At 35.6% G+C, this 17,123-nt stretch overlaps 1 protein-coding gene across 3 annotated transcripts in view; it reads left to right on the top strand.

Moving 5' to 3' along the window:
• The window catches only part of JMJD1C (jumonji domain containing 1C), a 226,752-nt gene that overhangs the window by 50,443 nt on the left and 159,186 nt on the right, over positions 1–17,123 (top strand). For all 3 annotated transcript variants that reach the window (XM_056796028.1, XM_056796005.1, XM_056796014.1), the window contains exon 2: positions 13,722–13,890. The gene's annotated coding sequence lies outside the window, so the exon portion shown is untranslated. The remainder of the gene's footprint in view (positions 1–13,721; positions 13,891–17,123) is intronic.

The raw sequence follows: 17,123 nt of genomic DNA, 5'->3' as shown, positions 1-17,123 counted from the left end.
AACATCCCAGGGAAGGCATTAGATATCACAAAGGACCTTCAGAATTGGTTGAAGGTCTCGGGGATGCTGAACTTAGCAAAGAGAAGATTTTGAGGAGACTTGAAGCACTTGAAGGTCTGATATGTGGAAGAGGGTAGAGTAGTAGTTAATTTTTTTCTGTAGAGGACAGAACCAAGAGCTCTGGTTGGGAGTTAGCATGGTGAATAGGAAGGTTTCATGTATTAGAATTGTCCAGAAATAGAAGTTGCTTCTTCCCAGGCAGTGGGCTCCAACTCACTGGGAATTTTGAAGCAATGCTGAATTTTCTAGGAATGCTAAAGTGAACGTTTCATAGGTAGGACATAGGTATAGATTGAATTAGATGACTGGTAAACTCCCATTAGAAGAGAGAGAGACATAAAGTGAACTATAAGAAATAATAAGAGAGAAAAGACTGAAATTACCGAAGATCTCAAGAGGAAGAAAACTCAAAATATCTTGATGATTTGAAAATAAACCAGCAGGTGGAGTTGTGAATTGATCCAACCATTCTGAATGGCAAGTCGGAACTATGCCTTTTGATCCAACAGTACCACTGCTGGGTTTATACAAAAGAGATCATAAGGAAAAAAACGTGTACCAAAATATTCATAGCCACCCCCTTTGTAATGGCAAAAACTTGAAAATGAAGGGATGCCCTTCTATTGGGGAATGGCTAAACAAATTGTGGTTATCTATTGGTGATGGACTATTATGCTCAAAGGAATAATGAATTGGAGGGATTCCATGTGAACTGGAACGACCTCTAGGAAGTAATGCAGAGTGAAAGAGCAGAACCAGGAGAATATTATACACAGAGAGAGATACACTATGGCACAATTGAATGAAATGGACTTCTCTAGTAGTAACAAGGCACTGCTCCAGAACAATCCTGAGGGACTTATGAGAAAGAACACTATCAACATTGAGAGGAAGAACTGGAAGTAGAAACACAGAAGAAAAACAACTGCTCGATCACATGGGTTGATAGGGATATGATTGGGGATATAGACTCTAAATGATCACCCTAGTCCAAATATCAATAATATGGAAATAGGTCTTGATCAGTGACACAGGTAAAACCCAGTGGAATTGCGTGTTGACTACAGGAGGGGAATGGGAGGAGGGGAGGGGAAGAATAAAAATTAATTAATTTTAATTTTCAAACCAAAAAATAAAAAGAAAAGAAAGGAGAAGAAAAAAAACATCAGGGAAATAATGTAAAAAGGAAAGAAAGTCTTCAGATCTATTAAGTTTAGACCTTTATGAATAAATACTATAAAACAAAAGGAACATATTCAATAGAGTACTATGTGGAATTTGAGGAGAACATGGAAACACAACACCCTGTTCCTGAGTACTTTACAAGAGAAATGAGAATTTGGAGAACACATTTTTGAAATAATTAAAAGAGAAATAATGGGCAGAAAAGAAAAATGTGAATATTCAATTGCAAATCTCACCAAAGTAAAAAAAAAAAGAGAGGACACCAGATTGAGAATGTAAATTACACAAAACTAAAAGATAATCTAGAAGAAGAAAAGCAAAAGGCAATAACATTAAAAGAATCCATAGATTTCCTTTCCCTAGTATAGTGCTTGGCACATGGTAAGGTGCTTGAGAAATGTTTATTACTTTCTTCTAGTCATTTGAAGATTCCCCCCCCCCCTCAACGGAACTTTTAAATTTAACTACTCCTACTTACATGTCTTAGAATTTGTAGCCTTGGGTTTTTGTGTTCAGGTTTTTTTTTTTTAAGTTAACATATTCGATAAAGCTTCCCCAACCCTCCACTGTGTCAGTATAAAAGAAAACAGAACACATACAATAAATAAGCATATTCATCCATATCCTCACATTGGACACATTCAGTAATACCTCTCCCTCTTTGTTTCTAGTCTATCACTTTTTTTTCTTTGGAGGTAAATATTATAAGTCACCAGTGGTCTTCAGTGGTTGATTTTTCCATCTATGAAGTGTGGATTAGACTTTCTTTTAGTACCCCTACTTAGTACTTCACCAGACACTAAATAAGGGAGTTCGCAAGTCACTTGCTAAAATTAGTGATAACTCCAGAATCCAACAAGTAAGAGAATTCACAAGTCACTTACTTAAAGAGTTCACACCCTCAGAAACACAGTCAGGAACTTGTGAATCCTTTTGATTCACCTTCAGAGGAAGGGGTGTGAATTTCACAGGCACTGTCCACTTGGGCAGTGCTAGGCAATTTCGAAACTATGGTTGACCTCTTTGAAGAGGGGAAGGGACAAAAAGGACTATAAAAGTCCTGATCTTCTTTGGCAAGAGGGTCTTCTTTCTGCAAGCAGTCTTCTGGAAAATAGTCTTCGGGAAGTCCTCTTCAGCCTGAATCTGGAACTTGGAGGATCTTGGACTGGGACTGCTGCTTGGAGCTATGACTTGGATCTTGGCTTTGACTTGGGACCTTGGCTTTTGGACTGCCTCTTGGGTGAGTGAGTAACTGGTCTTCCTTTCCTGACTTCTGGAGAGATTAGTTCTAGAGAGGCCTTCTCTTGGAAGAGACTGTAAGGGTGGAACATCGAGTTAACAAGCCTCGATAGGCTAGACATCTTCTCTACCCTCTTTTTGTATTTCTCTACTTTCACTTTTTCCACCTTTTTTGTAAATAAAGCTACTAAAAGTAGCTTGAGCTATAATATTATTAAATCGGCTACCACAGTGTTATCTTAAAATTCTCTTATATTTTAGTCAAACCCTTAATTTATTTCCTTACACATCAATCAGACCAGACTTTCAAAATTATTCATGAGATATGTTTTGTGTGATTCAAATTACTTTACTATATAGGCTTCTACTTATAACTTCATTATCAGTCTTCCCCTGCTATATTGCAGTTCGCTTATTGCAGCTTCATCTAATTCTGCATTGTGGAGTTTTTGCTATATTGTGGGATTTTGCGGATGAATTCTGTGCTGTACATTGGAAATGCAGTATGCCACTATGGCTTGTGCAAGTTTGCCAACGTGAGATCATACAGAGCACTTTTGGCTGATGGAATGATAAATGACTGACCACAGTGCTGTGTTCTGTATCCTGGGTGCTGATTGGCTCAGTGACTGTAGCATTGGTCTGTTTACTCTACCACTACTTCAAAGATTTTCACCTATCACAGGAGTCTCTGGAATGTAACTTCCATGATAGGTGAGGGATCACTGCATAGCATAAACTCCTCCCTCCCATTTCTTTCCTTTTCTTCCTTATTTCTTTTATTTCCCTATTTCCTTTCTCCTTTAAGAATATAAGAACTTGACAAATAAGGCCTCCTTATTTTGACTCCTCCTGTGATCTCTGTTGGCATGATTCTTAAAGAATTCTTGTATAACTCTGCTCCCTCCTCTAGTTGCAAATACTTTATAAAATCTTTTCTGATTGTTCACTTGTAGTTATCTTTTTTCTGTTTCTCTTTACTCATGTATTTTAATTTCAGATTCGGCTATTCAAAAGACTAAGCTCTAGTCTTTTTAATTTTGAATTACATCTTTTATTTCATTAAAAGTTCATTTTATCCTCTTTAGTATTCTGGAATTTGCTGAATGGATTATTCTTTTTTATAAACCTGCATTTTTTGCTCTTTCTTTAGAATGGTATCTGCTAAATCTTGTGTGATCCTGGATCTGGTAACTTGGTACTTAAACTCTTCCTGACAGTTTACAGTATTTTTCTTTGACCCTGGAAGCACTAAACTTTGGCCCTGACATTCTGGGAATTTTCATTTTGGCATTTATTTCAGGATGTGACCAGTGGATTCTATTTTCACTTTGCCTTCTTTTTTTTAATATGTCAGGGCAGTTTTCTTTCATGGTTTCTTGAAATATGATATCCTGACTCCTTTTTGGGGGTAATGACTTTCAGGTACACTGATTCTTAAATTTATCTCTTATTTGATCTGTGTTCTAGATCAATTGTTTTTTGCTATATCATCTTACATTTTGTTCTCTCTCTTTTTCTTTCTTTTGACTTTGTCTTATTCTCCTTGTCTTATGAAATCTTTTACTTCTTTAAGGTCCATTTTTACTTTCAGAGAGTCTGTTATTTGGGCAAAATTTTGTTCCTCTCCTGCCAAGCTATTATTTCTCTTTCCAAGTTTCTCTTCCACAGAACTCGTTACTTTTATAATTCTTTCCTTTATCTGCTTCCTTTCATTTATAATGCCATTTTAAAACTTAAAAAATCATTTTAAAATAATTTCAGGAATTTTAATTGTTCTTATGGGTGAGCTATATTTTTCTTTCTTTGAGGCTTTGCTTATAGATCTTTTGCAGTTATTCTCTTCTGGGTTGGTGTCATGGGCAACCCTAACGTCATAACATTTTTATTGAGGTTAGGAGGAAGCCTGTAAGCAGCTGTGGGCATGGAACAAGAAGGGATAAGCCAGTGACGACTAGCTCTAGATATCCCCATACTACAGGAATTTTGGGAGTCGAGTTAAGCCTGGCTGTCCTAATTCAGAGCTCTGGGTGATCCCTTGATTTTGTGGCTTTGGCCTTGGAATGGGCTTGAATCTGTGACCAGCTCTGAGCATTCCTATATAGCTACCTTTGCTTGAAGCTCTGGGTGCAAAGTCTCTGTCTAATTCATTCCTGTTACATAGTTCCTGTTGTGGTATTTGCTTCAATTTGTGATCTTGGATTAGAAAGATGACTCACTGTAGCTTCTTATTTCCTGTCAGGTTTTCTTAGATTTTTGTTAGAATTATTGATTATTGAGGGATGTGGGGAATGGAGAGAGAGGTGTTGTGGTGAGGGGTAGCTGGACCTTACTGCTTTTCCTTTCTACCTATCTTGGTTGTTTCTATTCTATAATTACCACTTCAGTAAATACAACTTATGAGAAGTGGTAGGAGTATAGATTCAAATCCTGCCTCTGATACTTATCTAACCCTGTAACTATGGATAAATTGTTCAATCCTGGAGCCCTAGTTTCTTCATTTCTAAAATATAGTTAATAATGTATGAACTATAGAGATGGGAGGTCCTGGGTTCAAATGTGGCCTTAGACACTTGCTAACTGTGTGACCCTGGGCAAGTCACAGCCCCTGTTGCCTAGCCCATGCTGCTATTCTGCCTTGGAACCAGTACAGAATATTGATTCCTAGATGGAAGGTAAGGGTTTAAAAAAATATATATATATATGAACCACCTCACAAAATTGTTATTAGATTCAACTCAGATGTTATATTTGAATCCTTTAAAAAGTGCTATGTTATACTGGGTAGTAGAATTGTGAAATGATCTGTTAAGGGGTAGCAATGTCAGGGGTTTTTATAAAAGGTTGGACTGGATTATTCAAAAGGAGGGACTCCAGGAATTTAATTCATTCCAAAGATATTTATTTTAACAATTTATTTATAAAATATAGAAGAGTGAAAGTAAGAAAAATCAGAGAGAGAATAGGGTAAGATATTTAACCTACACACTAAGTATTTTGCTTCGTCCCTGGGCTCAACCCAGGCAGGGCTAATTAGTCCTTAGCTGGAGGGGCCTCAGTCTTGATCCGAGGACCTGGGGATGCAGGGAGCCTCTCTCAAGAGGGGAGGCCTCTCCTGAGGCCAGTCCCTTCAGAAAATCCAGGAAAGGGGTCGGCCTTTTTCACTCACCCCATGTGTTAGTCCAAAGTTCAAGAGCAGTCCAAGGTCTCAGTTAGAGGTCCTCAGAAGTCAAGGCGAAGACTGAAGAGAGAAGAGATAGCGCCCACAGGAAGTTCTTAACATTTTAAAAGTTCATTCCTTTTCATCACTTCCTGTGACTTTCTTCCATTTGACATGTACCAATTATAGCTAAAGCTTTGCTTAGGACTGCTGGGGGGGCAGTCATTAGATTCTGATTTGTCACTCACTATCGCACATATGGATCATTTTAAGTCTTTTAACATGTTTTACAAATACAGTATTATAAGATTTTTGGAAATTTTCATCAGACCAAGAATAGCTGCCTTTAGGCTTTTTGTCAGGTGACTGTCATTGTTTACCACAGGAAACTTCCAAAATGCTTGTACCCACCTCAGGAACTTCTGCGGGAGACGTTCTATCTCCTCATTTAGTAGATATGGTCCTTGAAAGAGTATCTCTTATGTTTGAGCACTGCTAATCTGTAGTGATACAGACACCCAAGAAAAATAGGCCTGAGCCTTACAGAGTGCCCTTAAAGGAGGATGTCCAGTCCGCAAAGGCCTCTGCAGGCCAGAGCAGGTGGCACTTCTCTGGGTCATGGCTTTTGAGTTATTGTCAGCAGAAGATGGTGTTTGCTGAATCTGAGTGACACTTAAGTGCTATTTTTGTTTTAGCACGAATATTTAGCACTCCCCCCACATACACATCCATTTTCTGGTTATGGAGTCCTGTCCTCTTTTTCTTTACTTCCTTCCTCTTTACAGAGTGACCATTATTATAATGACCTAAATTATGATACATATCTATAGGTTAGTAGAAAGAAAACATTTGAACCTTCCTAATGATGAAATTGTTCAATGTAACTGCTTTTTCCCAGAGGATTTATAGTGAAATGTTCTGTCACCTTCCAAATAGAGTGATGGACTCCAAGTATAAATTGAAGCATAATTTTTAAAAGTAATCCCATAAAGTAAATATAGGAATTTATATTGCTTAACGGTATATATTTCTAATGGGTTTTGTCTTTCTTGCTTTATTACTGAGTAGAGGAGGGGAGTAGGGAGAGAGAATTTAGAACTTAAAATTGAATTTAAAGAAAATAAATTAGTAAACAAACACAATTGCAATTTTTTTTTCAAGTATTTACAGCCTTTGCTGACTTATGGAGAAGTTTAAGAATGGTCATATGATACATTCATGGGATTTGACAGTACAACGTATTAAAACACTTCAGGTGTCTTGTATTTTTATATTATGTTGATATTTGAATCTTAGGGTCATAAATGGTCATTATATTCTTTTTTAAAAATCATAACAACTATTATTATATTGCCATGCTATTTCTTACCTCCACATGCTTTTTGAAATAGACGTTTGTTGTATGATTAGCATAGGATTCTTCTTGCTTAAGAAAACCCCACATCTTTATTGTTTCAAGTCTTGTCTAATGTGATAGTGTAGCAGCTGTTTAATAATTAATCCTTTTAGCATTGAAGCTGTCATAATATCTTCTTATAGTTTTATATTTGGCATTTTGGAATATTAATTACTATATAGGTATGAAATATGAGTGGTCCTATGAACCCAGAATGCATTTTTAAATTTTATTATTTAATTAATGAATTTAGAATATTTTTCCATAGGTACATGTTCTTTCCCTTCTCTTCTCCCACCCCCCTACCTTAGCCAATGAGCAATTCCACTGGAACCCTGAAATCATGACCAAAACAAATTAGAGAGAATAGGTATCCTTGAATATCCTTTAAGGATAAACACCTCTGACAGAGGTATGATAGGCATCAGTGAATTTTAAATGAGTTTTTGAGTTGCATTTAGACAGTTCAGCCCAGAACCTAATATACAGTATTCTGAAAATGAAAATAAGTACTATAATCTATCTTGATCTAATAAATAACAGATAATTTCTGTTAGCTGTAAAATTGTTTAACTGTATTTCTGTTTTCATGAATACACTCCAGTGGATGTCTCCAATAATAAAAAAAGGGATGGCTACATCTTAAAAAGTTATATTAAAAAGCAATTTGAGTATTTCATAGCCAACTACATGTCACAGTGAGTACTGCTTTGTAAATGGAATAAATTGTTAGTCTTGGGAGATTGTAGGAGAAGATAAAAAGTGAGTAGCTGAAAGATTGCTTCCTAATTAACAGCTAATCAATCAATCAAAAAATTAATTAATTAATTAATTGACTAACAAGAGTCTGCATGACTTGACAACTGAAAGGGATAGACATTTTATCCTTAGGAGTGATTAGTGGCACTAAGAATTTGAGATGAAATGCCTTGCTTTCTCTATAAATACCACAAGATGGTTAAGAAAGAAAAGTTGGGTGGCCCCTACATGTGTTCACATGTTTAAAATTGGAATTGTTAAACTAGGAGAAAATATCTTTTTTTTATTTTGGAAATTTTGTTTATTGTAGCTTTTATTTAATGTAATATGTTATATGTGAAATGAAAATGAAAATATTATAATTAATCAGCATCATAAAAGCATTTAGTTGAGTTATAATAATGCCAAGTGGAATACAACATTGTTCTTGAGACTAAAGAACAATTTAAAATGTAATTCAATATAATTGTAGAAAAGTCAGTAATTGATTTTGTGATTCCTTTTTAACAGAGAGAAAAAAGAGTTTGCTTCACTTTTTTTTTTTTTAAACCTTACCTTCCATCTTGGAATCAATACTGGGAATTGGTTCTAAGGCAAAAGAGTGGTAAGGGCTAGGCAATGGGGTTAAGTGACTTGTCCAGGGTCACACAGCTCAAAAGTGTCTGAGGTCAGGTTTGAACCCAGGACCTCCTGTCTCTGGGCCTGGCTCTGACCCTGAGCAAGTCACTTAACCCTGTATGCCTCAGTTTCCTCATCTGTCTAATGAGCTGGAGAAGGAAATGACAAATGACTCCAGTATCTTTGCCAAGAACACTCCAAATAGATTCACAAACAGTTGGACAAAACTGAAAACGTCTAAATAACATTTTTTTTCTTCATTGTTTCCTATACAGTATACTAGGAAACAGGATTTCCTTTCCCACAAGCAATGCCAGGTGCTTAAATTTTTTTTTTTACTGCTTTTTTTACCATAATTTCCCAATAAATTCTCTATCATCCTTCAAACAAATAACCTATCTCTTATAACAAAGAATATGAAGTAGGCAAAAGAAAATGAAAGATCTTCCCACACAAATTCATACATCACTTGGGTCTGTCTCAGTAATCCTCCACTTCTGCAAAGATGGGCAAGAACTGTATTCTCTGGTCTATTTTGCAGGGATAAGCTGGTCACTCTTCTTACATGGCATTTGGTTTTAGTTGTTCTTTTTTCCAACTACATTGTTGTAAACATCAAATATATTATTGCCCTTCTTTTTGTTATTTCATCACTTTATAAAAGCCTCCCCATGGTCCTTTGTAGTTTAAATATTCATAATTTCTTAAAGTTCTTTATTGTTCCATTATAATCATGTTCTTCACTTTCCATGATTGATAGCATCTATTTTGTTTTTAGTTCTTTGCTATGACTTTTTTTTTGGTGCATGGGAGACCTTCCTTTTTGTTTTTTTCTTTTTATAGATGTTTAGTAATGTAAACTTCAAGTCAAAAGCTATAGACTACTTAACAGTTTTTCTTCCTGTAATTTGAAGTTATTTTCCTGAATAAATGGACCAATTCACAGCTCTAATGGTATACTATTACATTATCTTTTCACAGTTCCTTCATTATTGACTATCTCTGATTTTTGCCAATTAGCAATGTGTGAGCTGCAATCTAGGAATTGTTTTGATAAGTATTTGTTTTATTAGCAGCAATTTTGTTTGTTTATTATTTGTTTACAGTTCCTATGACATTCAGTCCACTGCATTATGGCTCTTGGTCATAGGTATTTGGATTTTTTCTGTAGGCATTTTGGAAATCAATCTTTATTTTGATGCATGGCAGAATGGCCCAGTGTATTGAAAGTCTATGAGATACATACATATAGGGCTTGTGGGGCCCAACCATTTAACTTCTTGGTGCTTTTGGACATTTGGCAATCATATAAGTTTCAGAGAAGGGTCTGATCTTCATTGGTTATGGAAGTTTCCTTATGTAGGAACTGCCTTTCTGGATGAAATCACAGGTTCAGCCTCTGTTCATGTTTAATATATTGTCCCACACCTCTAGTTGCTTTCTTGCTTATCTTGGCAGCACTGCTTTTATTTGCATAAAACCTTGGGTTTGGGGGCAATTATCTCTGTTTTATTGAGCAGTTCTTGTCAGGCAACTTATTTTCCAAGTACTTTTTTGTTTAGAGCTTACCAAACATCAGATTGTTGCTGTATCTTTGGATCTGGTATATTTGTTTCTAGTGTTCATTTATTACACTTAAGTGACATAACTTTATTTTCACTATTCTTCTGAGTGAGCAGGGGCATTCGTTTATTTATTCTTCAGTATAGAAATATCAGATACCTTTTGAGTCCTGAAATCCTGTCTTTCTTAGTTGAATTACTATGTAGTACAGCTATTTTGTTTTGCAAAATGGAAACCCTTTTCATGTTTTCCTCTTTGCAATTTGAAGAAATGCTTTGTAGCATCCTGGAATAAGAATATTAGATGGTCCTTCTGTGTAAAGTGCCCTGGTCAGGCCACAGAGCATTGTGACCTTAACAACTGTCTTAAAGTACTTCAATGACTGCCATGTGATGAAGGGATTCTATTTCTTCTTTTTGGCCCAATTAGGCTTGATAATAATAGAAACTTCCTAAAAATTTGAACTATCCAGAAGTAGACTAGGCCAACTTGTGACCTACTGGGTTTTTCCTCATTTGCAGAGGCTGAATGACCACTTTTAGATGATAGTAAGAATTCCTTTTCCATTATGGTTTGGATAAGATAGTGAAGTCCCTCCTAATAGTTCATTGATCATATTTCAACAAAAATTTGCTATATACTATTTGCAAGGCATGATACTGGTTTCTGAGATCATTGAAGCTTCAATTGAAGGAATTAATTTCAAAACAGTTTGTGTAAGACACCCAAGCTAAATCTTAAAAGGAAAGTAGGGTTTCCAAGAAATGTTGTAAGGTGAGGTAGAGAGCTTTTCAGGCATGGAACATTGTTCATCGCATAATCCTTCACATTCAAAGCATTTTAATACATTGACCATTGTTGATGTCAGTTTAATGTGTGCTTTTTAACGTTTTCTTTCCTTCAAAAAGTTTAACTCAGTACTACATTGTAGTGTGGAAATGATTCTACACTCTCGAGATGAGTTCTAAAAGGTTCTGTTATCCCACCAGTGCTTCAGATTCTCCTTGATAACCGGTTATACAAAGAAGTACAAACTAGTCCTCAGCTCTCCAGTCCCTTCTGTTGTAGAAAGGGGGCCTCAAAAGTGTTAGAGATCAGATTCTTTTAGGCAATCTCTACACATTAACTATTGCTCCTGTATATGTGAAATCCTTGTCTATTGAACAAAAGCATAGACTCTATCAAACAAATAGATTCACACTTAAATCAGAATTCTTATTATGAATTAAACCGGAAAATAAAAGGAAGTTGTGACATGATGGGAGGCAGACTGTTTTCTAGAGGATGCAACAAAAATTCAGTCCTATGCTACTATGGGGTAGAAAGGACCCTAGAAATCAAGCCTTCCAGCTCCTTAATTTTACAGACTGAGGTACTTGAGGTCCAGATGTCACAAATGACTTGCATTGTAAGTTACACTGTGTACCTAAGTACTGGAAGCCAGGAGTGCTAGGAGCCACAGATGAGGTGGAGAACATTCCAGGTGGGAGGCAAGTCCAAAAATAGACTCTCCAGAACCAAGTGATGGAGAGGCTTGTTCAGGGAACAGAGGAGGCATCTGCATCATTGCAGTGAGGAGGATGCCCTGTATGGGGAGTAAGATGATAGAAGACGGGTGATCACATGGACTCCCTCCGATTGAATGGCCATCTCTGTGCTGATGATTTTCAGATCTACATGTCCTGCCCCAATCTTTCTGCTGACCCTCAGTCTCACCTCTCTCACTGCCTTTGAGTTGTCATAATCTGAATGCATCTAAAATAGTTCATTATATTTTCCCATGAATCATAACCTCTCCTTTCCCTATTGCAGTGGAGGGCAGCCAACCATCTTGGACTCCTCTTTATCTCTTACCCCCTTTATCCAATATGGTGCCAGGGCCTACGATTTCATCTTTGTAGTATCTCCTGAATGTCTTCCTTATCTCCTGTCTGGACCTTTACTGTATGCGGCTCATGGGTCTGCCCACTCCACTCCATTCAGTTGCTGACATGATTTTTTTAACTCAATTCTGATCATTTCTTTCACCTTGCTCCTCACACATACCCTTAGAGCCAATGCACTGGCCACCTTGTTTTCCAAACATATAGTTTCTTAGCTTGTTCTCTCTTTTCTATTTCAACTACTGACTTTTCTGGCTTCCTTGGAATCTCCACTAAAATCCCACCGTCTGGGGAATATCTTCTCTAAATCTTAATTGAGTACTTCCCCTGTTTTAACTATCTTACTTATCCTGAATGTATTTTTTGTTTGTATGTTGTCTCCCCCATTAAATTGTGTTTCTACAAGTATTTTATATCCTCAGTACTTAACAATGTCTGATACTGAGTCTTTAATAGGTTGATTCCATAATTACTGGACAGCCAGTTTGAGATATCTAAAAGGTAACTGGAAATGGGAGATTTTAGAGGTCAGCAGAGAGATTGGGGTAAGATAGATAAATTTGAGAATCATTCCATGAGAACTGATGACATTAACAAGTAAAGGAATACAGAGGGAAAAGAGAAGAAGGCCTAGGACAGAACCGTTTGGAATACCCATGGGTAGGCAGTATGATCTGGATGAGGATTTGGTATGGAAGAGGGAAGGAGTAGCCAGATAAAAGTTATTTAAGTCTCTCTATTTCCACTAATGTTCATTTGGACAAGATAGAGTTTTGTAAATATTCATCCATTTCAGTTGGATTGTTGAAGTTATTGGCATATGAACTAGTGATCAGTGAGCTTCACGGGAAAAAAATTCCTAGGACCAGATGGATTCATAAGTGAATTGAAACATTTAATCCCAATACTATTTAAACTATATGAAAGGGAATAACGGGTAAGGGAGGAGAACTACAAAATGTCTTTTGACACAAATATGATTTTGATATCTAAACCAGAGAGAAAATTATAAGCCAATTTCCTTATTGAATATCAATGCAAGGATTTAAAATGAAATACTAGCAAGATTATAGCAATTTATCACAAAGATCATATACACTATGACCAAGTGGGATTTATACCAGGAATGCTGGGCAAGTTCAATATTAGGAAAACTATCAGCATAATTGATTATTAAAAATAAGAATAAAATCTATGATTATATCATTAGGTGAAGAAAAAAAGCCTTTAATAAAATACCATACTCATTCCAAACACTAGAAAATAGGAATCAGTGGAACTTTTCTTAATAAGTATCTACCTAAAACCAAGAACAAGCATTATCTATAATGGAGATAAACTTGAAGCCTTTTCCAATAAAATCCAGAGTGAAACAAGGATGTCTACTGTCACCTTTATTGTTTAGTATTATACTAGAAATGCTAGCTATAGCAAAAAGGCAAGAAAAAGACATTAAAAGAATAAAAATAGGCAGTGAGGAAGCAAAACTATCACTGCAGATGATATGATGTTATACTTAGAGAATCATATAATCAACTAAAAAAAACTTTGAGTATCTTCATGGTACTGAATTCAGTTTTCTGTACAAACAAGAACAATGTAAATATGGAAATTATACAAGTTTGAATTGAATCTTGACCGAACCACACTCCTTATTGAATTATATCTTGTCTGATTGAAAAAAAAAGATAATGTGAAAGGAAATTGAGTTGAGTATTCATTGCAAATTCTAATTTTAGAAGAAAAATCCATTTCATATATTGTATCTCTATTTTAAAAAATTGAATGAAATGCTGATTGTAATGTGAAAATTTTTTCTTCATTTTCCTTATTGAGTTTTTCTATGTCTTTTCCATAGGCATATGTTGGATTTGATTATCTTGAATGGGAGAAGCAAGACAAGAGTGGGTTACAGTTTATGAAGATTTTACTGCTTTCTTAGTGGAATACCAATTAGTCTGGGCAAGAAAGAAGGACCCTAGCCAGACTCAGGGATCAAAGATAAACAAGTTCAGTGGCCTACATTGGTGAGTTAAAAAAAATCCATTAAGAATGTTAATTATTTATTAAAGTACAAGAATTAAATGTTTCCATGTAACTCCATCTTTAAGGTTGTATACTGACAATCCCATAACATTTAAGTATCTGACTGAATCTTCTAAATATTGCTATTCTTTTCTAAAACTTCTCCTGTTTCATTCTACTACAAGTCTGGCAAGTCTGGCTTTCAATAGTTCTAGTCTTTCCATAAAATAAAATTAAGTAAAAGTGGGGGTGGGAGGGACAGGGAGAGAAAATACAAAGGGATATTGAGAACTCAGTTGATTAAGTGACATGTTTCTTAGAATTCCTGGTTTGAATGCTGTTTTGCATTTAGGAGGGAAAAGAAGTATCTGTGTAAGTATTTTATTGCATGTCATTGTGGTTATTTTGTTTTGGGCAACATCATTTTACTATAGTTTATATGTGACCATCTTCTTTGGGAGTTTATTGAGAAAGGTAAGTTAAATAGAAATTGAAAATTGAATTTTCAGGAAATAGTTTAAATTTAGTTGTTTTCTTTTTTCTAGTGGTCTTAAACACTTTACATGGTGTAAAGGGAAATTAAATATCATTGAATGATTTGGATCAGATATATAATTCACAGGTGTCAGAAGTTTCCCCTATGAGTTTTGATTGGTAATTGAGCTGCAATTGATAAGCTTAGAGAACTGCTTGGGGGCACTGAAAGTTTCCCTTGCTTGTATCTTCTCATATAACTGCCATGTGTCAGGTAGAACTTGGACCTGCTTTCCTTGACTCTGATTCTGACTATGTATTATAATTGAAGGATTTTTTTTCCTGAGTGCACTTTTAATCTATTGGGGTAGATATATTTAGAACAAACTTATTCTTTATTACTAATTTCTTATTAGTATACTGAAAGCTTTTATTAGGCACTTTTGTGTTCTTGGCGCCAAAAGAGATAGCATAGTTTAGATAAATGCATGGAGGAATAAACTAGGAGAAATTCTGTTCTTAATCTGATTACCTCTGACAAAGAGATTGCAGATGTGGAAATGATAGGAACTTTGAAAGGAAATTAGCCACTCCATTTTAGAATTTTTTGTAAAGAATAGCTATGACCATGTATCCTTGAGTACAGTTCTGTAGGGAAAGTTAGCCTGCTTAGGATGGGAAGCTCTCAAGATTAAAATTTTGAAAGCTCAAAGGAGGATAGAAAGGATATTTTTCAGAGCAGCTAGGCATCTTAGTGGATTGAGAGCCAGGCCTAGATATGGCCTCAGACACTTTCTTGCTGGATTGACAATGGGCAAGTCACTTAACCCCCATTTTCTAGCTCTGTTGCTTTGGAAACAATATACAGTATTGACTCTAATATGGAAGGTAAAGGTTTAATTTTTTTTCTCTTTAAAAAGAAATATTTGTCTAAAGAGGCTAATTTGTATGACTGAGAGATTTGTCATCCAACTTGTATTTTCAAAAGATTTATGTAGAAGGTGAACTGAAGTCCTTGTGACAGAGTTCAAAATTTTTGAGTAAGAAATGATCTTGTAGAAAGAGCATTAGCTATCCTAAAGCTTAGGTTTAGCTGAGGATGGTGATAAACTGAGAAGGTTAATAGAAGGGGTTGGGTGATTTTTTTAGCTTTATGTTACAGGAAGATCAAAAAAGCCTTGATAGAGTGACTGGGAAAATTGAGTCCAGGAAGGCAGTGCTGCCCAAATTCAGTTTTACTTGTTCTCTCTACTAAGTTTTTTAATTGGGTAGAGTAGAGCGAAATTGCTAACAGGAAGTTCTATCCCCCCTCTTTAGTTAAATAAGAAGATGGGAAGAGAAAATGTTGCTCCCTCTGGATATCCTAGTCTATTGAAAGACCAGACAGAAATGATTGAGTGTTGCTGACAGTTCTCTTGGTTCAGAGTACCTGTACCATTTAAAAGGAGTCATTGTTATGGTTTTCAAAAAAGAGGGAATTAGATAGAATCTGCAAATTATAGATCAATACGTTTTACTTCTATTCTTGACAAAGCGCTAAAACATCATTTATGATATGATTCATGAACATGGAGAAAAGGAGGAGACTGTCACAAAGATTCAAAACAGCACTGTCAAAAACAGGTCATGCCAGACTGACCTTGTTTCATCTTTAGATAGTTCTACCCTTCTGAGAGACCTCCACAGTAGCTATAGGACTCATTATCTTCCCATCAGCTGGAAAACTTCACTGGCTGATTTGATTCTCATCTGCTAATCTTGGAGGAAGCATACCAGTGTGGGTTCATGAGTGAGAGTGTTAGAAAAGGCACTCCCTGTTCTCCCTCTCATGTCCTGAGAGAAGGCACCACCCACCACCCTGAGGAAATGAATGGGGCCCAATAAGGGTAGGAATAAGAGGCTCAGAGCATGTGGTACATTTTCAAATTGATTTTGTTTGATCTCCCTATCTTTATCTCGCCTCCTCCCCCTTCTCAAAAGTTATCAGAACTTTTAAAAATCATTAAACTTCCATTTGTTTTAATGGCTATGCATATATTAAATTGCAATTCATAAGTCTTTTTTAAAAATACTTTTCAGTATAATCCAGATTAAATTGCCTACCAGCACAGGGAGGGGGAAGGGAAGAGAAGAGACAGAGGGAGAGAAGCTTGATCATATAACTTGGGAAAACTTGTGTGAAAATTTATTATAATATATAATTGGTAATAAATAAAAACTTTAAAAATTAATTTTCAAGTTTGTTTAAGAAATTATGTTGTTCATAATTGGGAAAATAAAATGTTAAAAGAAAATATGTTGTAAACATATTTTTTTAACTTTGGAGTATTGTTTTATAAAATTAAATTACTATCTTGAATTAGTTTTTCACTCTATTAATCCAACACAGACACTGAAGACACAGACAACATAAATTCTTAATTATAATCTTTTGTTTTCTTTGTTTCCTACTGGCTCTTGAATTTACAATGTTAAAACATTTTTTTAATGGCAGTTGCAGTTCAGTAAATGTTTTTAAGTGTTTAGTCTTTTTTCTTGTTATTGAGTGGTCTTATGATTTCATTAACCAGTACTTTATCTTTATGTAACGTGTTTTTAAAAATAGATTTTTAAGTTTGGTGTGTTAGAATCCTTTATTTGATGAATTGGCTTTTCCATTGCAATTATTTCCCATACCTATTCATTCATCTTGTTATACTTGGAACTGCTCAGGATTTCCATTCTGCAACTGTTGTAATTGAAGCAGCCAAAAACAGCCGTC

The sequence above is a fragment of the Monodelphis domestica genome, chromosome 1, assembly GCF_027887165.1.
Source record: "Monodelphis domestica isolate mMonDom1 chromosome 1, mMonDom1.pri, whole genome shotgun sequence".
NCBI classification, from domain to species: Eukaryota; Metazoa; Chordata; class Mammalia; order Didelphimorphia; family Didelphidae; genus Monodelphis; species Monodelphis domestica.
This window is presented reverse-complemented; position numbering and strand designations above follow the sequence as displayed.